Source organism: Arvicola amphibius, chromosome 1 (assembly GCF_903992535.2).
Source record: "Arvicola amphibius chromosome 1, mArvAmp1.2, whole genome shotgun sequence".
Lineage (NCBI taxonomy): Eukaryota > Metazoa > Chordata > Mammalia > Rodentia > Cricetidae > Arvicola > Arvicola amphibius.
Genome location: NC_052047.1, coordinates 69004039 through 69025987, shown reverse-complemented (window position 1 = coordinate 69025987; position 21949 = coordinate 69004039). Strand labels below are relative to the sequence as shown.

The window sequence follows — 21949 nt, the reverse complement described above, 5'->3', positions numbered from 1 at the left end:
GAGACAGATTATAGATTAGTGGTTGCTCAGGACTCAGAAAGTGAATGGGAGTTTAGGGGTATTTTAGCTTTAGGATATGAAGTTTCTTCTTGAAGTGATGAAAATGTTCTTGAAGCAGAAGGTTAGAGTGTACTCAGCATGTGTAAGGCTCTAGATTCCATTCCCAGTGCTGAAAAACAAATAAGATCTCAAAATTACTATGGGCAATATGTAATATGGCAGCTGGGAGCCAAGGAATACCACAACAAACTTCACACAAGAAATTTATTGGTAGAAAAACAAAAACAAAAACAAAAACAGTAGGGTGGCTGCTATTGCTGTTTTTTTCTTTTTTTAATTAATATTTATTGAGCTCTACATTTTTCTCTGCTCCCCTCCCTGCCTCTCCCTTTCCCCATTCAACCTTCCCCCAAGGTCTCCATGCTCCCAATTTACTCAGGAGATCTTGTCTTTTTCTACTTTCTACTTCCCATGTAATTAGATCTATGTAAGTCTCACTTAGTGTCCTCATTTTTGTCTGGGTTCTCTGGGATTGTGGTTTGTAGGCTGGCTTTCTTTGCTTTATGTTTAAAAACCACCTATGAGTGAGTACATGTGATAATTGTCTTTCTGTGTCTGGGTTACTCACTCAAAATAATGTTTTCTAGTTCCATCCATTTTCCTGCAAAATTCAAGCTGTCGTTATTTTTTTCTGCTATGTAGTACTCCATTGTGTAAATGTACCACATTTTTCTTCTCCATTCTTCGATCGAGGGGCATTTAGGTTGTTTCCAGGTTCTGGCTATTGGCAAACAAAGCTGCTATGAACATAGTTGAGCACATGTCCTTGTGGCACGATTGAGCATCCTCTGGATATATACCCAAAAGTGGTATTACTGGGTCTTGAGGTAGGTTGTTTCCTAATTTTCTGAGAAATCGCCACACTGACATCCAAAGGGGTTGTACCAGTTTGCATTCTCACCAGCAATGCAGAAGTGTTCCCTTTTCCCCACAACCTCTCCAGCATAAGTTGTCATCAGTGTTTTTGATCTTGGCCATTCTTACAGGTGTAAGATGGAATCTCAGAGTTGTTTTGATTTGCATTTCTCTGATGATGACTAAGGATGTTGAACATTTCCTTAAGTGTCTTTCAGCCATTTTAGATTCCTCTGTTGAGAGTTCTCTGTTTAGGTCTGTACTCCATTTTTTTATTGGATTATGTGATCTTTTGGTGTTCAATTTCTTGAGTTCTTTGTATATTTTAGAGATCAGACCTCTGTCTGATGTGGGGTTAGTGAAGATCTTTTCCCATTCTGTAGGCTGTTGTTTTGTCTTGTCGTTTGCTTTACAGAAGCTTTTCAGTTTCAGGAGGTCCCATTTATTGTTTCTTTCAGTGTCTGTGCTGCTGGGTTTATATTTAGGAAGTGGTCTCTTGTGCCAATGCGTTTAAGTGTACTTCCCACTTTGTCTTCTATAAGGTTCAGTGGGCTGGCTTTATGTTGAGGTCTTTGATCCATTTGGACCTGAGTTTTGTGCATGGTGATAGATATGGGTCTATTTTCATTTTTTTACATGTTGATATCCAGTTATGCCAGCACCACTTGTTAAATATGCTTTCTTTTTTCCATTTGATATTTTTTGTTTCTTTATCAAATATCAGGTGTTCGAAGATGTGTGGATTGATATCCGGGTCTTCTATTCGGTTCCATTGGTCCTCCTGTCTGTTCTTATGCCAGTACCAGGCTGTTTTCAGTACTGTAGCTCTGTAGTAGAGTTTGAAGTCAGGGATTGTGATGCCTCCAGAAGTTCTTTTATCGCCCTTGGGTTATGGGGGTAGGGGGGATTAAGAGATGTTAGAGATAATAAACGTGGGTAGATCTTCAGGATGGAGAGAAACCTGAGATGCCCTTCCATGATGATGGTGTAAGCTGTGTCTGGTTATTTCTCGCGCCTCCATACCGGTCCAGTTAGGGAAAATAGTTTTCTATGTTGGGGCCCACGGGCCCTGACAGGCTATTCTGGGTTTTTTGCTTTTCCAAATGAAGTTGAATACCGTTCTTTCGAGGCCTTTGAAGAATTTTGCTGGGATTTTGATGGGCATTGTGTTGAATCTGTATATTGTTGGGTTTTTTTACTCTTTATTCTTTTGGGACACCTGCCACCCAGCTCCCAAATAAATATACATGGAGGCTTACTCTTTCTTTTAAATGCCTGGCCTTAGCTTGGCTTGTTTCTAGCCTCCTTTCCTTTCCTTTCCTTTCCTTTCCTTTCCTTTCCTTTCCTTTCCTTTCCTTTCCTTTCCTTTCCTTTCCTTTCTCCTCTCCCCTCCCCTCCCCTCCCCTCCCCTCCCTTTCTTCTTCCTTTTCTTGTTTTTTTCTTTTGAGACAGGGTTTCTCTGTGTAGCTTTTGGAGCCTGGCCTGTAACTCTCTGTAGACCAGGCTGGCCTTGAACTCACAGAGATCCACCTGCCTCTGCCTCCTGAGTGCTGGGATTAAGTCATGCACCACCACCACCACCTGTTAGCCAGCTTTTCTTTTTTTAAAATATTTATTTATTTATTATGTATACAATATCTGTCTGTGTGTATGCCTGCAGGCCAGAAGAGGGCACCGTACCCCATTACAGATGGTTGTGAGCCACCATGTGGTTGCTGGGAATTGAACTCAGGACCTTTGGAAGAGCAGGTGGTGCTCTTAACCACTGAGCCATATCTCCAGCCCCCAGGAAAACCTTTTTTTAGAGGTGTGTGGCACTGAGGATTTAACTTCATGTCTAGCAGGCAACTGTTATACCACTTTCTTTTGGGGGAGGGAAGCAGACCAAGGTTTCATATAGCCCAGTTGGCCTTGAACTTGGGTGTGTAACTGCAGGTAACCTTGAATTACCTGTTATCTGCCTCTGTCTCCCAAGTGCTTGGTTATAGGCAGGTGTCTTCATGTCCAGCTAGAAAGATGGCTCAGTGGTTAAGAGCATGTACTGGCTGGGCACAGTGGTGCACACCATTAATCCAAGCACTCGGGAGGCAGAGTGGATCTCTGAGTTTGAGACTGCTTGGTCTACATAGTAAATTCCAGGACAGCCAGAGCTACATATTAAGACCCAGCCTTGAAAGAAAAACAAAATCAACAACAACAGAAACAGAGCATATACTGTTGCAATTTGCAGAAGACTTGAATTTTGTTCCTAGCACCCATGTCAGGATCATCTTTAACTCCAACTCCAGAGAGATCTTAGGCCTCTAGCCTCCATGTGCACTTGGATTCTCATATGCACATACCTACACATAGACTCCTACATACACACATAATTAAAAATAGTAAAAATAAATCTTTAAAAAATGATCTGTAGATCCAAAAATAAATAATAGGTAGCATTATCAACTAGGGTGTAGTTTCTCAGATTTGGCACTGTTGATGTTTGGACGGGGAAATCTTTTGTATGGATAGCATTCCTGTACACTGTAGGATTCTTTTTGTTGTTGTTGTTTTGTATTTTTGAAAGAGTTTTCTATGTAGGCCTGGCTGACCTGGAATTTGCTATGTAGTCTAGACTGTAAACTTGTAGCCTCAAGCTTGTAGTGACTTTACTCCATGTGTGGATTATAGGCTTGGGCTACCAGGTCTAGAGGCACTGGAGGATTTTTATCAAGTTCTCTAGCCTCTGATCCTGGCTGTATTCATCTAGCTATCTCCAGTTGTGACAAAAATATATTCAAACATTAACTATCCCTGGTGTAGTGTTTCCCCCAACATTGAGAACCTAGTGCAAATCTGTAGAAAGGGATACTAGTAGTGGCAGTCAGAGAGGCATAATGGTTTAGTAGGACAGTTTCCAAATGACACAGAGGGGTTTTGTTTATTTGTTTGTTTGGTTTGGATTTTTTGTTTGTTTTGGTTTTGTTTTTTTGAGATGGAGGTTTCTCTGTGTAGCTTTGGAGCCTGTCCTGGAACTAGCTCTGTAGACCAGACTGGCCTCGAACTCATAGAAATCTGCCTGCCTCTGCCTCCCAAGTGCTGGGATTAAAGGCATGTGCCATCACTGCCCAGTGATGTGGAGATGTTAATAAAACCTGGGTAGATTCTGATCTAGGAATTCTGTAGTGGAACTAAGAAATCTATTTCTCATTAGCTGTCAGATGATGCCAGTGGTGCTAGCCCAGTGACCACAATTTAAGTAGCAAAGCAGCAATAGAAAGCACATGAACTTTGAAATAAAACAGACTAAGTCTCAAAGTTCTGCCTCTTTTCCTAGCCACTTCTGCTTAGGATGTGATATTTACGCTCTATTGGCTGTTTCCACACCGGTAAAGTGGGACTGATAGTGTTGGCCCTGCACACTTGTTTCAAGATTGTATGATGCTTAGTGCCTAAGGAAGAAGGAGCAGAAAGGGCTATAACTGGCCTGAACAAGGAGGCTTGCATCACCTTAGGCACTGTCTTCTTGTGGTTTTTGTTAAGTCATTGCATCTCCCTGGACATCAAATTATAGTTGAAACACCACTTATAAATGATGTTTGAATATTCTATTAAAAGTAATAATAGTTTGTTCTATGGTGATAGAGAGAGCTTGGAGAAGCAAATAGTCTCACTCTCTGCCATGGTTTTGTGCCAAGCTTATGCAGGGAGATGCAGATATGCCTCCAGTGAAAAGAGAAAGCCAATACTTGTGGTCCGATGGTAATGACCTTCCAAGAAGGACTCGATTTTAGAACCAGTGGGAACTGGCATATGAGTCAGGTTACCTTATGGCAATAAGTTCAGGATTTTTGCTGCAGAGATGGGGTGGACTCTCTTTCTTGCTCAGTTTGCTGCATTGCACAATTGGCTCGATGCTCTAGAAAATTTTTCCACTTGAGAGATTTGATATTTGTCATCTTGAGAAAGTGGGTGCCGAATGTAATTTGCCAGGAGGCTAAATGGTTATGTTATTTCTTATCTAGGCTGGAATTTTGCTCTAATAATTCAATCTATCAGTAAGATAGCCAAATTTGAAAAATGTCTCAAAATTGAGTTGTGGGAGATTCTAATACTGTATTACATAGGAAACAAAGCTTTCTCATGTTATTTGACATTTTAAATGTTTTCACCACAACCAATGTGTTTATGATCAATTGAATGCCAGCATTACAGGTTATTACACCATATAAGAAGTAGACATGGTTTTTCAATAACAGAAAGAACCTTCAATGGGAGAGCAGAAGGAATAATTTTGGTAATTTTAGTAAGATATTTATTCCTATACTTTCCAAAATGTTAGCAAATAACACCTGGAAGTGTGGTTGTGACTATTTTGTAGGCTGTATAGGATGTTAGGACTGCATGTGTGTGCACTAAGGAATTTCTTATTCCAGAAGAAAGGCTGTCATCATCCTCTTTTACTATCTGTGTTCTATGGATATAGGCAGTGCCTTTGAATGATCTGTGGTCTGTGATGTGGGCAGGATAGTGAAGGATGACCTAGTGGAGAGACAGGGATCATGCTGGTTTAGTGCCATTGTTCCATGAATCCCGTGTCTGGTCTTTATGGGAGGAATGCCTAGGGAATAGCAATGACTGTGTGTCATGTATAATGTTCAGTGCTTTAAATGCATGATTCCATTTGGTACAACAGGGCTTCATTTATTTATTCAGGAGATACTGAGTTCCCACATGGTCGAGGCAGCCAGCATCACCTAGTTATGATCAACACAATTTTGGACATGAGTATTGTTTACTTTGTTTCTGGGTGGGGGAGGGGATTAGACAGAGTAAATAGCTTACCTAATGTCTCAGTGGAACCACTATCCATTTAAGAAGAGAGGGATGGGCACATCATTAAAATCACTAGCCATATGATGTTTCAATCAACACTCCATTGCATGATGGTAGTGTCCCTATAAGTTTATAACAGAACTGGAAAATTTCTATTGCCTAACGTTTTTTGTTTAGTTTTATTTATATTTGATTTTAATTTTTTGTTTTGTTTTCTTTTTGAAACAGAATTTCACTATGTAGTCTTGGTTGTCCTAGAACTTGCTTTGTAGACCAGGCTAGCCTTGAACTCACAGAGATCCACCAGCCTCTGTCTCCCAAGTGCTGAGATTAAAGGTGTGCACCACCTAGCTAGTTTTTTAATTTTAATTAAACTAAAAAAAATTACTGGGGTGAAAGGGCATGCACATGGACTGCTTTTGTGGACTCAGCTCTTTCCTTCCACCTTTATAAGGTGGAACTCAGATGTCCCAAGATGGCCTTGAACTCGCTGTGTAGAAGAGGATGACCTTGAGTCATAGAGTTAGAGGGTGCTGCCTCTGTGGAACTGAGTTCTTTTACCTCTCACTTGTATCACCTGTAAGATAGAAGTTGTCGAGCGCTGGAGAGAGAGCTCAGCAGTTAAAGGCACTGACTCTTCTGCCAGAGGACCTGGGTTCAATTCCCAGCACCCAAATGGCAACTAACAACAGTGTGTAACTCTAAGATCTGACAGCCTCACACAGACATGAATGGAGGTGAAGCATCAATTCATATAAAATAAAAATAAATAAATTATTTAAAGGAAACAATGAGAGTTGTCATGATTCTTCTTGTATCATTATTGGCAAAATACTTAGGCCAATACCTGGCACAAAGTAGAACTATGTAAGGGCTTTTGCATAAGTGGAAATATGCCCTGAGCCCCTTACCATTTCTCAGCTCCTTTCAGCCTCTCCTATACACGTCCTCTTGTCCCATTTACTTTCCCAGTCTCTGTTCACAGAGCGTTTGTTATGGGCCAGCCCAGTGACTCTAATGCCTTCCTCACTTGTTTCCTGGTACAGAGCTATTACTGATTCTAAATTAATTAGTAATTAATTCTACAATTAATTACTGATTCTAAATATTACTAGTTTAGGTTGCAGTTCAAGCTTGCTTTTTGTGCTGGGTGTCACATTGCTGCTTAAAGGTGGGCCTGGGATTTGAATCCAGGAAACCTGTCTTTCAAGCCAGCCCTCTCTCCACCATATATGACACTCAGTAGGAATCTCCACACAGAAAGAAGGAAATGTTAAACCCCCCCCCCCAGACTTCTGAGAATTTAAGTATTTGGTAAATAGTTTAAAAAGTGGGAATCTTTTTTTATCTTTCTTTCTTTTTTTTTTTTTCTCCCCTAGATAGGGTTTCTCTGAGTACCTCTGGGTGTCCTGGAACTCACTCTGTAGACCACCTGGCCTCAAACTCAGAGATCCTCTCCCTCTGCCTAGGATTAAAGGTGTGCACCACCTTTAATAATGTGACAACTTATTTGTCTTTTTTTTGGTTTTTACAAATATTGTTTATTTTAATGAAGCTGGTACAGACGATGTCCCTTGAAAACCCATGTCCCAGGCCAAAAACTACAAACAGAATCAAAAGGAGCAGTGTCTGTTGCGTATACTTCTGCAAGAGTAACTTCCCTACTAACTGCTGATAGAAACCACAGCTTTCCTGGGATCTTCAGACAGCCTGCCTTATGCCTTACTCTGCTCTCGGGTGAAGCCATCCTGGAGTTAGCTGTCACTCTCACTGCGTCTGTCATCTTGACTACAAACGTGATGCTCTTCTTTTGGTCCAGACCCTCAGATTTTAAAAGTAGCTTCAAGCTGAGGAAAGGTCATTTTCCCACAGTTCAGGTCTCTGAAGACCTTCCATCTCCCACTGAAAACCATGGTCCAGGCGTGAAGCAACTGCATGCTGGAACTTCAGGGCCACTGGAAGGTCATAGGAAAGCTCCCACTGGTCCATCTTTTTATCACCACAAACTTGAAAATGCACAGTCCTGAAAAGGGTGGCCTCTCTGTGCACATATGAAATTGTTTAAAATAAGAAGGGCAATATTAAGGGAGCTGAGGTCTGATCACCAAAAATCAGCTCAACAAAAACAACCAATAATGAATATTGAACACTAGAATTCAGATTACCAAATGTTCTAAAGAGATGGAGTGCCAGTATTCAATTTTCATTTTGAACACCACATTACAAAAGAACTATTTTTAAAAATAAAAAAGGATTAAGGGAAAAGGGAAAAAAATAAAAAGAATTATCTAAACCCTTGAATGACCCCCCCTGTTTGTTCCTGATAAACTTCAATCACATCTTCTTCCTCCATTCCCAGTTCTTTTGGAGTATGGTTATCAGCAATTCTCTGACCTTCAAATAGAAACCTGAGTGAATTCATTGGAACTCCCTGTCTTTGACAGTACGACTCCTTGAGTTTCTTGAGTTGTTTGTCATTTTCACTTTGAAATGTATCTCACTGCTATCCTGTCCAATAACTTTGAGCTTAATGTATTCGCCTTCCTTCTTATCCCCTAAGTCCTCAGTTGAAGGTTTTGCCTCCTGGTCAGACATGGTGACGGTGGCTTCCCCGGGGGTCTCCGCACCGCAGCGGCCTCCGGCAGGCTCAACCTCACTCTCCAACTTATTTGTCTTTGTCATTATTTTATTTTATTTATTGCACTTGGTGTAAGATTCTATCTCAAAAGCATTTTGCAGACTCGCCAGTGGGCTTACGTTTTGCTGGGTAGTGGCATGACTAACAGCCCTGCTGCATTGCCTGGACATCTAGTTTGTCCTTGGGGTCACCTGAAAATTTTTTGTAAGTGAATCTTTTTCAGTTGCCCATGATCAGCTTGGAATTCAAGCTTTTGGCCTAAAGTAAAGTTTATTTCACAGTAGTTAAGTATTTTCTAGTTGAATATTTCACATTCCTTATGGTTCGAGTGGTTCTCTGTATTCAGCCAGTCCTTCCAAGACTTTTTGTGTGCCCACATAGACATCAACTGGTTACCTTGTTTCCTTTTCTTTGTGTGGTGGGGTTGGAACCTGGGCTTGCAGCATGCCAGACAAGCTCTCTATCAAGGAGCTACATCCCCAGTCTTGTTTTAATTTTCTTTAATTTTTTAGAAGTTCACCTCTCCCTTTCCTCCATTTGTGTCTATAGTTCACTTTTAGAGGAGCCCAAATCAAGATCATCAGAGCACAGTTTTGGACAGTAAGAGGAAAGGGACTACAAGCATATTACAGTTGCATGACTTTTTCAGTTTCAGAATAGCTCCTCTGTGTGTGTGTGTGTGTGTGTGTGTGTGTGTGTGTGTGAGAGAGAGAGAGAGAGAGAGAGAGAGAGACAGAGACAGAGACAGAGACAGAGACAGACAGACAGAGACAGACAGAAAGAGAGAAACCAAGGAAAGGTACTGACTTTCTTTCTAAGGTGTTCATGGTCTAGTTGGAGATGCAAAACATATATGAAAAGATATTGTAAAAAGTTTCTGTGTATATACACATATACACCCCAAACATTTTGTACTTGGAATCATATTGAAATTGGGATAGAAGTCGTACTGTGGCATGTGTGCCTGTAGTCTCAGCTACTTAGGAGGTTGAGGTGGGAGAATTACTTGAGCCCAAGAGTATAGGACCATCCTGGGCAATGTAATGAGATTTTTGTCTCTTTAAAAAACAAAAAACACCACCACCACCACCAAAAAAAAAAAAAAAAAAAAAGCAAAAACTTTTTAGAAACATGTATAGCAGCGGGTGCTGGAACAAAACCAGGCAGATGTAAGGGTCTATTGAGTGTAAGAAAAAAGGGTCTTCTACCAAATATGAATAGTTCCCAAGATTAAGGGTGAGAACCAAGGCCTGCGGTGGGAGGGAGTTCACTGGGCAAACTTGACTAGAGTTGGGCTCTGGTCTACACACCTTCTCTGTATGTGGCTCTCTATCACTTGTTTAAAATCATCGATAGCCTGGAGCTAGGCTCTGAAGACCTGATTTCTAGGCTGAGCTCTCTTGGGCATGTTAAACACCTTCCCTAGTTGTTCATCTGCACAATGAAGGAAGAAGTCACATTTCAAAGGTCTTCAGCTTCTGCCTTAGAAGAATGATTCCCGCCTTCTGTTTTTGTGAGACAGAATCTCAGTGTGTAGACTCAGCTGGCTTCTTTCTGGATCCTTCTACCTTAGCCTCCTGTGTGCTGGTATTAGAGGCATACATCACCCTTCCCAACCTTTTTCTTGGTTTTTGATGACTTCCCCAATGATTTGTGCTAGTTTTATATTACTGTCTGAGAATATTTTTTGGCACTTGCTTAGTTTTAATTTCAGAGTTTAAAGCATTTGAGACTTAGAAAACCCAGAACTGCATTTTCTCAGAGCTACTGATAGGTCTAGCTAGCTAGTAACAAGGCTTCTCTGTTTTGTTACAGGATGATGTATTCTGTCCTGCGTGTGCTTTGTCTAATTTAGTCTAAATCCACGTCTTAGGATACTTTTAGCACGCGGAAACTTGTAAAGTAATGTAACAGTAAAGTAATGCTGGTTTTCAAGAAGAAAGTTTGTTTTTATTGTGTTGGAGATAGATTCTATCAATGGCCCTAAGCAAGCCCTCTTTTACTGAGGGATGTCCCCAGGTCTTAAACTTTAAACAATAGCAGATTCTGAGAGGCTCAAGCTTCTTGTCCTAGTTCAAGAATCACTGATACCACTAGGTGGCGACAGAACTCAGTATTTTCTAAGTCACTGGGCTTTTTAAACTCTTCTTCAGCTCTTTAACTCCAATTTCTGTTTTCTCTTTTGGCAAATTTGGGCCTAGATTTGGAAATTCACAGAAAGCCTTTATTCATTTGTTGCTATGGTCTTTTGTTTCAGTAGTTTGTTAGTTTGACTTTCAGATAAAACTGAATCTTGAGTAATTGTAGAACTTATCTGTACTGATCTGTGGTTTTAAATTCCTCAGCAGTGTCTTTAGCTGCTATCTTACTCTTGTTGATTTTCAGATTAAGTTGGTCTCGTAAATTCGCTTTTTAAAAGGTCTTCAGACCTCAGTAGTTCTCATCCATCCACAGAACTTCCCACTCCTATAACTTACTGTTTTGTCGGTGTTAAATCTTAGACAGAATGTTTATATTTTCTGGGTGCTGCATGAACTGGTTTGCATTCTCTGGTTTTATTATACAGGATTTGTTTTGTTTTTTGGGGGGAGGGAGTGCTTGGTTTGGACCCATGCTTCCCTAGCCTTTGCTATTCTACTGAGTTTTGTCCCCAGTACCACTGAGAGGTTAGTTGGGTTTATGCACTAGAGATTGCGCCCAGGGCTTTGAGTATGCTAGGTAAGTGCTCTACCACTGACCTATATCTCTAGTCCATTATTTATTTACTTTACTATTTATTAGGAGACACGGTATCAATAGATTGTTCAAGTTAACCTTAAACTTATAATCTTCCTCCTCAGCCTCCCGAATATTTCTAATCATGAACCTGTGTCACTAGTCTGGTTAGGAGCTTAAAAAAAACAATACCTAGGACATAAATAATCATTTAGATAATATTCTGCTGGGGTTGTGTTTGATAATCTCCTAGTTTGCCTAATGTTGAGGCTTGAAATTTAGCATTGTTGGAGCTGGAGAGAAGTTTCTGTGATTAGGAGTGCTGGATACTCTTCCAGAGGACTCTGATTTAATTCCCAGCAGCCACATGGTGGTTCACAACCATCTGTAACTCCAGTTCCAGGGGATCTGATACACCAGGAATACAGGCAGGCAATATAATATTACATATAATTTATAATTTTTCTTTTCTTTTCTTTTTTTTTTTTTGAGACAAAGTTTCTCTGTGTAACTGTTCTGACCATCCTGGAACTCACTTTGTAGACCAGGCTGGCCACAAACTCACAAAGATCCTCCTGATTTGCCTCCCGAGTTCTGGGATTAAAGGCATGAACCACCATTGCCTGGATTTTCTTTTTTCATTTGCAGGGAAGATCCTAACGATACACATAATTTTTGTTTTGTTTTGTTTTTTGAGACAGGGACACATTTTTTTTTGAAGACAGGGTTTTTCTGTGTAACAACAGCTCTAGGTGTCCTAAAACTCTCTCTGTAGATCAGGCTAGCCTCAAACTCAGAGATATGCCTGCCTCTGTCTCCCAATTTTTTAAAAAAATTAAATTTGATGTAAAAAAATCAGCTTTGTATCTTTTTTCTGTTTGTTTTTTGAGACAATATCTTTAGCTCAGGCTGGCTTCAAACTCTCAGCTGTCTTCCTGCCTCAGGCTCCTGAGTGTTGGGAATACAGGCATCATCTACCATTTCTGGCTTAGCTTCATTTCTTATCCCTACCAAACAATTCTTACTATTGTTTCTGGAGAATTGTTATTTTCGGTATGTCAAGTATTGTAATCATTGCTAATTGCATATTATCCACAGCATGCTATCTGCTAAAATCTTACTTTTCAGCAGTATTTATAATTACCATTTTTGTTGCATTGGAGAGTTCATAATATATCTATTCAGTCAACTTTTGTTTTTCCTTTTGAGAATGTGTCTTCTATATCCCAGACTGGCTTTGTAGCTAAGGTTGGCTCAAACTCTTGATTCCATTGTCTGTACTTCCCAAGTTCTGGGATTACAGATATACAATACCATTCTGGCTATATAGTCTAATTATGATTGTGAGGCATAAGGACCATACTAGAAGAACCCAGAATAAGGGAAAATATTGTATAAAGTACACATAAATGAAATACTAGTATTTGTTACATTCCTAGAAATGATTTTAAGATAACAGAATGGTTTGTTAAATAATTGACAGAAAATTATTACAGCAATGAAAAAAGTGCTATATGATTTATACAAAGCCCTCTCAAGCTCATGGACTCAGGGGGTGACCACTTCTTGACTACAGCAGTCAAGCCCCCAGAAAGGTTAAGTGACTTATACAACACAGCAGGTTGAGGTGTTTGTGGCTGTGTGACAGAGCTATGATTGCTCTCATGTTGTGAGCTAAATTCTGCAAATGATACTGTCTTCTTGGCTTTTGGAGGACAGACTCTATCTTGCTTTTATAACACTGTAATTGTTTCTTTTTTGCTTGGTCATCTATCAGCTGATTTGCTCCAACACAAAATCTGGAGGTTACACAGGGCATAGGGGAATTAGGGATGAAAACACTGGAGCCTATTTGAACTATGGTTCACCAAACTCACAGGCTTGTTAGTGGTGATTGAAGAAGGGGTCTGGAACATTGATTTCTTCTCTGGACTCACTGCTGATCTGATAGTCACTATCTACTTCAGTAGGGAAGATGCCAGAAACTGCAGTCATCAGGACTTTTGCTCCCTAAAACACAGTAATTTATTCTGCTTTGAAAGACTAAAGACTTAACCAGAGTTTAAAACCTACATTTTGTGGCTTCCCAAATTGCTGTGATTTGTTTCTTCCTAGTATCTTTTGTTCTGTGGAAAATTTTCTTCTTGGTTCTTTGAGGTTTAGATTTCTTTGCCAAGATATTTTTAGAAAGAGAGAATCAGTATGTGTCACCAAAGGGGGAAATATGTATCTTAAGACCTAGTTATGCAATTAGAATTTTAATAAGGAGTGTCATAAATTCTTACTTCATTGCAATCATTACTTAGGAGTGTTCTGCTCAGAAGCCTCATCTAGCTATCATCATCATTATCATCAACATCACCAGCCAACCACAAGCACTTATCAGAGTGTCCACAGATTGTGCAGCACTTGCCTGTATTCTGAGAGACTTAAAGTATGTGTGTATATCCATGCAGACTGTGTGTGTGTGTGTGTGTGTGTGTGTGTGTTGTGTCCTTGGCTTCAAGGAATGGTTTTCTGTAGCACTGGAGAAAAGACAGGAATCTTGGGGAAGATAAACTCATTTTTCCATATATGTGAACTACATGCTGATTCTTGATGATATTGGGTGAATAGTGAAGAGTTAAAGGAATAGTTCTTAGAAAGGTCTAGAAGCACGTAGCTCTGCTGAGTGTGTAGACTGGGTTGTAATAAGGTCGGGTAATTGGTTGAAGGAGAGAAGAAGCAATTGGTGGAAAACCTTGAAACTAATAATTTATATAGATTGGGCACAATAACAGATGATTGGAGGACTGGGGACTTGAAGAGGAAAATTAATTGCTGTAGTTGATTATGGCAGAAACTGACAGGGTAGGAAATTGGAGGATTTTTAATTTTTTTTTCTGCCAAGAGGAAGCTTCAGCTTGTGATGAGTGATATAGGCTTCAGGACTGACAGAGCAGCAAACACAAATAGAATTTTCTGCTATCTTCTTGTTTCTATTTGGAGGATCCCTTTTTCCCTATACTGAGTAGTAATGCCCACTTGCAACAGATATATCTCTTAATTGCAAGACCAAAAAGCTGACTGTTTTTGCAGTTTAAGTTCAAGAGATAGAAAAGCTTGCTTTTGTTATATGGTCTTACTCCTTGCTTTTTAAATTTTCTTTGATTAGTTGGATTTTAATGGCGTTCATTATTCACTTGTCACACAGCAAAGTTATGTATATAGATGTTTAGGAGCAGGTTGCTGGGGATTGAATACGTTAGGCAAGTATTATGCCACTGAGTTGCATTCCCAGCCTCTAATAACTCTTTCCATTGTGTTTTTTCTTTGTTTTGGCATTTGATATTTTGAGACAGGGTGTCACTCTGTAGTTTTGGCTGGCCTATAACCAGCTATGTCTAACAAATAGGCTTTGAACTTTTGGTAATCTTCCTACATCTACCTCATAAGAATTACAAGGAGTGCACCACCTGCCTACCCTGGCTGTTAAAGCTGAAATATTTGCTATATCTCTGTCTGTCTCTGTCTGTCTCTCTCTCTTTCTCTCTCTCTCTCTCTCTCTCTCTCTCTCTCTCTCTCTCTCTCTCTCTGTGTGTGTGTGTGTGTGTGTGTGTGTGTGTTCTGGCTTGAAACACTATGCAGACCAGGCTGGCCTTGAGCTCATAAAGAGCTGCCTGGCTCTCTGCCTACATATACTGAGATTCAAGCTCTGTACCAACTTGCCTGTTGATATCTCCTTTTTCAAAACAGGTAAATAAATAAAAATTGTATTTAGGTTTGAATCTTTTATACAAACATCTTAAATTCAGACGTCTGCTATAAGTTTGTTCTCATAGACCAGCTATGACTGCAAATATCAGTTGTAGATAAACATTGAAAGGGAAATGTCAGTCATCTTGAGTTTTCCATGTTTGAATAATGGTACACATGGGGCACAGGCCTTGAGCCAGGGAAGCATAGTCCTGTCACTCTGTCTGTAAGGATTCTAACCTTTCTACAGTTTTTATGGTAAATGCTGGAGCAGCTTGTGAGATAATTAGAAGGACATGATAAGCAGATGGGGTTTTCTGGTTCTCCTTTTTGGAGTCAGTAGCGAAACATCACCGTTGTGTGACCGCTGGTTGGGGACCTGCCTCTGTCTCTGAGAAAAGCCTGTCTTGGCTCTTCCAATTGTGAGTTGGGTGTAATGCCTAAGTTCTTCTGTGGGCTCTACTTCTTAGACATTTTATATCTAGCTTCAAATTTGGGTTTAGTTTCTTCTAGAGAGTGGACCTTGTCTTGCTGTGGCCTTTCCCTAGCCTGTGGCCAGTTTCCTCTCAATTGGCAATGTAGTGTCGGCATGTACAAGGGGTTTGATTGTTAAAGGCTTGCTACAGAGACAGAAAAAAATGCAGTGTGAAGACTGGCAAAGTCAAAAAACAAATGGCAGTTTCAGGATTTCATGAAACCCTGGCCAACTAGTAAGATGACTGTTCCAAGCTAATAGACTCCAATCAACCCCACGGGTTATTGGTGGCATTTGCTTCCTATAACTGAAAAGTGCTGCATTTTAGCTATATTCCCGCAGTGGAGGGTAAGTGTTCAGTGCTATTTACTTAAAACATCCTAAAGTTGATAAATGACAAGTACTTCACTCTGGGTAAAGCTTGTAAATCTAGCCTATAAAAAATAACAAGCTGACAGCACTTAGTCCTGTTTATAAAGTTCATACGCATCTGTCTTTGATACAGGCGCAATATATATCCATGACATCACACTGCAGCCTGTTAAAGTAACAGGAAAGCAAGCACAACCACAGAGCCAAGCAGCTTCCAGAGGTCCGCCCTATAGCCTCTCTGTCTGAAGGGCACTTTGAGGACAGGAGGCCTGCAGAGGGGATGCTTCACCTAATAGAGGCTGAATTTCCACTGCTTCATGCATTTCTTTCCGCAAACCACCCTCTTTCCTTCTGCAAAATGAACACCTGCCTCTTAGCCTCTCCTGTTCTTTAAGCTAAGACCAGGGAAGAGGGCTGCAGAAGTGAGTAGAACAGTAGACTACTTTGGCCAGTTGGAAAGAGATGGGTTTAAATCTGCACTTCATCAAAAAATGGAGACAAATTCTATTTTGACAAACTGTTTGGAAAAGACTATAAGCCTAACCAAAAAAAAAAAAAAAAAAAAACGCCTACAGATATCATATACTACACAGCTTGGCTCCTTGACTTGACTAGGGGCAGTGAGGGAATGAGGAAAGGACAGGCACTAAAGAAACAACCAAGATACGTGGAAAAACTGGGGTTGAATGGGCTGTGTGTGCTCTGATGGACAAACTCTAAATGCAACAAATTGCATATTTGTTATGTACAGCAGAGTGTGGGTGGCTACTCTTGGTAGGAGGCACCTGTAGACAAGAAGTCTCAGGCTGTCAGTATCCTTGAGAAGAAACTACAGTTGCTAGGTTTTGCACATGCTGGTCAATCATTTGTAAACACTGACATTTGGACTGGATGGAGGCTTTGCAATTTTAAGCCTCCCCACAGTTAAATTCCAGTGGTTCTGAGGCATTGATCCTTAACATGGACATGGCCTTGTCAATGATACACACTGACTCAGGAGTTCATCCACTATTTACATATTCACTCAGTTCTGACATCCTTGACTCCCCACATACAGGGCTGGCAAGAAGACTCAGTGGGTAGAGGTGTGTGTTGACCTGATTTTTTTTAAGATTTATTAATTTCTATTTTGTGTGTATGTATGTTTTGCTTGTATGTGTACTGCATATGTTTATGGTGTCCCAGATCCAGAAAAGGGTGTCAGGATCTCTTGGAATTAAGGACAGTTACGGACTGGCATGTGGGTGCTGATAACAGAACCTGTATCCTTTGCAAGAACAGCAAGTATTCTTAACTGCTGAGCCTAAATTTGGTCTGCAGGATCCACATGGTGGAGAGAGAACCAACTCCCTCAAGCTGTCCTCTGACCTTCACATGTGTGTATGCACCCTGCCCCCAATAAATGCAGTTTTAAAGATTATTTTAAAGGTCTGTAGGGCCATCTCATGCCATAAGATAATTTGGCAGGTAAAGGCTCTTGCCACCAAGCATGATGACCTCAATTAAAAACTCTGGGACCCACATGGTAGAACAAGAAAACTAACTTTCACAGATTGTCCTCTGACTACATATAGTTACACACACATACACTCAAATAATCAAAAATAAAACAAAAGTGTTAAAGTTGTATCATAGTGTAAATGTAGATCTGAAAGGCCTAAGTATCAGAAACACTTTTCTCTCCTTAGGCAAGATCTTGTTCCACAGTTCAAGCTAGCTCAGAATTTGTGTCCATTCTCCAGAGGGCCACAATTAAGGACTTGGACCATCAAGGGTATGAATGTTTTAATAGGACAATAAATAGACTCATCCCACTCATCCTGGCTTCTACTCCTACAGATATTATTGTAGGATGTGTTGATCCAGTGCCCTGATGCAGCCTGGTCCCAGACCGATTGTGCAGAATGAGAATTGTCACGTACCAGGCCAAAGCTACATATTCATTCCTGCATTGAACATTCAGTACCGCAGATTGGAAATCATGCTGTTTGTCAGATCCTAGAAAAGTGCAGAGAACATTCCTTTACTTTGCAACAGCTTGGACCCAAGTGAAGACACGTTGTTCCTGCAGGCTGGCATGACCTTCCTCTTGTCAGTCCTCTCCCCACAAGACCCAGCTCAGACAGTGTCTCCTCAGTGTAGCCCCTTCTCCCCAAGTCTCCCGGGCACCCTTGTGTTCCCACAACAGCCTATTCTGTTAGCACTTAGCAATTTGTTTTTCCTTATCCATTTACTACCTGTCTTCCTTGTCAGACATGCACAGGGACCATGTGTTGTCCTGAAGTCATCATTCATCTCCTGTGCTGAGCACAAAGACTAGGACATAGTGGGTGCTCAATAAATGTTTGTCAAATGAGTGATAGGATGGTTAGCTCGATGAGAATTGATGGTGCCCTTTCCCACCTGTCATCCATCATTGTGATATGAAGTGGGGCTGGGAGGGTTTAAGCAGCACCACTTGAGAATCAAGGCAGGGAGATGGAGTGGGAATTAACAATAACTACGCCTTATTTGTTCTGGGTCCAACACTGTCTTAGTCTCTTTAAATGTATTAATGCACTTAATCCTTGGATCAATCTGCTGAGACAGGTTCTGCTCATTATCCTTGTTAAAGCATGAGGAAGTTCAATAACTTGCCCAAGGTCACACAGTAACAGTACTGAGATATACTGGTGGCAGATAACTCACTACCTATGCCTTTCCTGGAAAGAAGCCCTGATATCTTGAGGCATCTATCTTGTGTAATGATTTAACTTGCCTTTTGTGTGTCTAGAATGGTACCAGTTGTGTTCTATCCTTAGGAGACTGGAGAAAATAGTCACCAGATTAGTTTCTGGGTTCTGTGGTTAGATGCCACAAGTAAAATTAGACAGCTGACAAAACATTGTGTTTAGATGCTAGGGATTTTATTGTTGTTTTGTTGGTTTTTTGAGACATGGTTCATTATGTAGTCTTGACTGGACTGGAATTCACTTTGTAGACCAGCCTGGCCTCAAACTCATAGAGATCCACCTGCCTCTGCCTCCCGAGTGCTGGGATTAAAGTTGTGGGCTGCTACACCAGTGCCTGTCCCTTGTTTTTGTTTTTTGAGAGAGTCTTGCTATATAACTCAGACTGACATTGAACTCTCCCAGTCATCCTGCTTCAGCCTTTTGAGTGCTAGGATCACAGGTGTGTGATACCATGTGTGACCATAGATGTGATTCTCATTGTGTGTGTGTGTGTGTGTGTGTGTGTGTGTGTGTATGAGAGAGAGAGAGAGAGAGAGAGAGAGAGAGAGAGAGAGAGAGAGAGAGAGAGAGAGAACGCGCTTGTATAGTTGTGTAGGACAGAGAATTTAGAAAAGTACAAAGAACATTCCTTTTGCAGCTCCTTGGACCCAAGTCCGGACATGCTGTTTCTTCTTTTGTCCTTTCTCCACAAGACCCCAGCTCATTCTGTGTCTCCTCAGTAAAGCTCCCTTCCCCCAAGTCTCCTGGACTCACTTGTGCTGAGGAAATGGGAAATTTCTTTTCTCTTGCCATCAATGGGTCCTGAGTATCAAATTAGGCTTGGTGGCAGGGTCTCTTTACCTCTGAACTGTTTCACAGGCTCCGTTTGGTTCTTTTGTAAATTCAGATGTAATTTTCAATCAAACTAAAATATTTTGATTCCCCTAAGGACCCTTTTTGCTCTAGACCTTTGCATACAGTATTCTCTCAGCCTGCAACACCCTTCTCTGCTTTCTCCTCCAAACCCAGTCTTCACTTGGCTTCTCTTTTCCAGAGTCAATTTAGATGTCTTTCTGTGAGAAGGGGACTTTCTTTCTCAGGAGGTCCCACAGTCCCTGGGTATCCCTGTCAAAAACACAAGTGTTTCTGTGCTGAAACCCTTACCTGTGATGATCATCGCTTGTTGACTGATGTGTGTTCAAAACATTGAAGACTTGTCCCTTGTTCCCCAATGAACCTCTGTGTATTGGGCTGTACTTGAACACAGTTGTGCTCACTGTACATTTGTAGGAGTGGATGCATAGGCTGTGTGCTAAGTCTCTGGGCCTTGGGTTTTAAAGTCATCTAGTCCATCATATTAGACAGCTGCTGTGGAGTGTGTCTGTGTACTCTGTATACTCTATATTGGTCACTGGGGATGATGTCTAATGCTTCTCCTAGTTAGAGGTGCCTGCAGTCTCGAGAGACCTTAAGATGCCATTGAGTCACTTCAAAGCATCAACATAACTTAAAACAAATAATCATGTTCAGGCAAGCCATCTTGTACCAAGAAAGCCCAGCCTCCCTTCCACAGGAACTTGAAAACTCTCTAGAGCACCCATGGTTAACAGTTCTTGTTTATAGAGAAGCAAAAACTCAAATAAGGAAGACAAAGGATGTGCATTTGAAGAAGAACATGTTTTAAAGCACAACCATTTTTTTCTTTTTGCTTTGTTTTTTTTTTGTTTGTTTTGTTTTGTTTTGTTTTTCGAGACAGGGTTTCTCCGCAGTTTTAGAGCCTGTCCTGGAGCTAGCTCTTGTAGACCAGGCTGGTCTCGAACTCACAGAGATCCGCCTGCCTCTGCCTCCCGAGTGCTGGGATTAAAGGCGTGCGCCACCACCGCCCGGCTTGCTTTGTTTTTTTAATTGATATTTATTGAGCTCTACATTTTTCTCTGCTCCCCTCCCTGCCTCTCCCTTTCCCCCTTCAGCCCTCCCCCAAGGTCTCCATGCTCCCAATTTACTCAGGAGATCTTGTCTTTTTCTACTTTCTACTTCCCATGTAGATTAGATCTATGTAAGTCTCTCTTAGTGTCCTCATTGTTGTCTAAGTTCTCTGGGATTGTGGTTTGTAGGATGGCTTTCTTTGCTTTATGTTTTAAAACCACCTATGAGTGAGTACATGTGATAATTGTCTTTCTGTGTCTGGGTTACCTCACTCAAAATAATGTTTTCTAGCTCCATCCATTTTCCTGCAAAATTCAAGCTGTCGTTATTTTTTTCTGCTATGTAGTACTCCATTGTGTAAATGTACCACATTTTTCTTCTCCATTCTTTGATCGAGGGGCATTTAGGTTGTTTCCAGGTTCTGGCTATGACAAACAAAGCTGCTATGAACATAGTTGAGCACATGTCCTTGTGGCACGATTGAGCATCCTTTGGATATATACCCAAAAGTGGTATTACTGGGTCTTGAGGAAGGTTGTTTCCTAATTTTCTGAGAAATCGCCACACTGACATCCAAAGGGGTTGTACCAGCTTGCATTCCCACCAGCAATGCAGAAGTGTTCCCTTTTCCCCACAACCTCTCCAGCATAAGTTGTCATCAGTGGTTTTGATCTTGGCCATTCTTACAGGTGTAAAATGGAATCTCAGAGTTGTTCTGATTTGTGTTTCTCTAATGACTAAGGATGTTGAACATTTCCTTAAGTGTCTTTCAGCCATTTTAGATTCCTCTGTTGAGAGTTCTCTGTTTAGGTCTGTACTCCATTATTTTTCATGGTTTATTTTTTTATATTTAAAAATTTCCATCTCTTCCCCTCTTCCTCCCCCTTCCCTCCCCTCCCCTCCATCCATACCCCGCCTCCCTCCCTCTCCAGGCCAAGGAGCCATCAGGGTTCCCTACTCTATGTTAAGACCAAGGTCCTCCCAACTCCCCCCAGGTCCAGGAAGGTGATCGACCAAGCTGAGAAGGCTCCCACACAGCCTGTCCATGCAGAAGAATCAAAGCCCAGTGCCAATGTCCTTGGCTTCTCAGTCAGCCTCCCCCGTCAGCCACATTCAGAGAGTCCGGTTTGTTCGCATGTTCCATCAGTCCCATTCCAACTGGAGTTGGTGATCTCCTGTTAGTTCTGTCCCACCGTCTCCATGGGTGAACGCACCCCTCACGGTCCTGACTTTCTTTTATTGGATTATGTGATCTTTTGGTGTTCAATTTCTTGAGTTCTTTGTATATTTTGGAGAACAGACCTCTGTCTGATGTGGGGTTAGTGAAGATCTTTTCCCATTCTGTAGGCTGTCGTTTTGTCTTGTTGACCATGTCCTTTGCTTTACAGAAGCTTTTCAGTTTCAGGAGGTCCCATTTATTGTTTCTCTCAGTGTCTTTGCTGCTGGGGTTATATTTAGGAAGTGGTTCCTTGTGCCATTGCATTTAAGTGTACTTCCCACTTTGTCTTCTATAAGGTTCAGTGGGCTGGCTTTATGTTGAGGTCTTTGATCCATTTGGATTTGAGTTTTGAAAGAACAACCTTTTACAGGTAACATGGAGATTAAATTTAACCAAACAAAACTTCTCAGTTTACTTACTTAGTTTTA

At 41.0% G+C, this 21949-nt stretch overlaps 1 protein-coding gene and 1 pseudogene across 5 annotated transcripts in view; one reads left to right on the top strand and one right to left on the bottom strand.

The window, feature by feature from the left end:
• The window catches only part of Nf2 (neurofibromin 2), a 94093-nt gene that overhangs the window by 8933 nt on the left and 63211 nt on the right, over positions 1 to 21949 (top strand). The gene's annotated exons all lie outside the window — the stretch shown is intronic.
• LOC119806929 lies at positions 7629 to 8384 on the bottom strand (annotated as a pseudogene).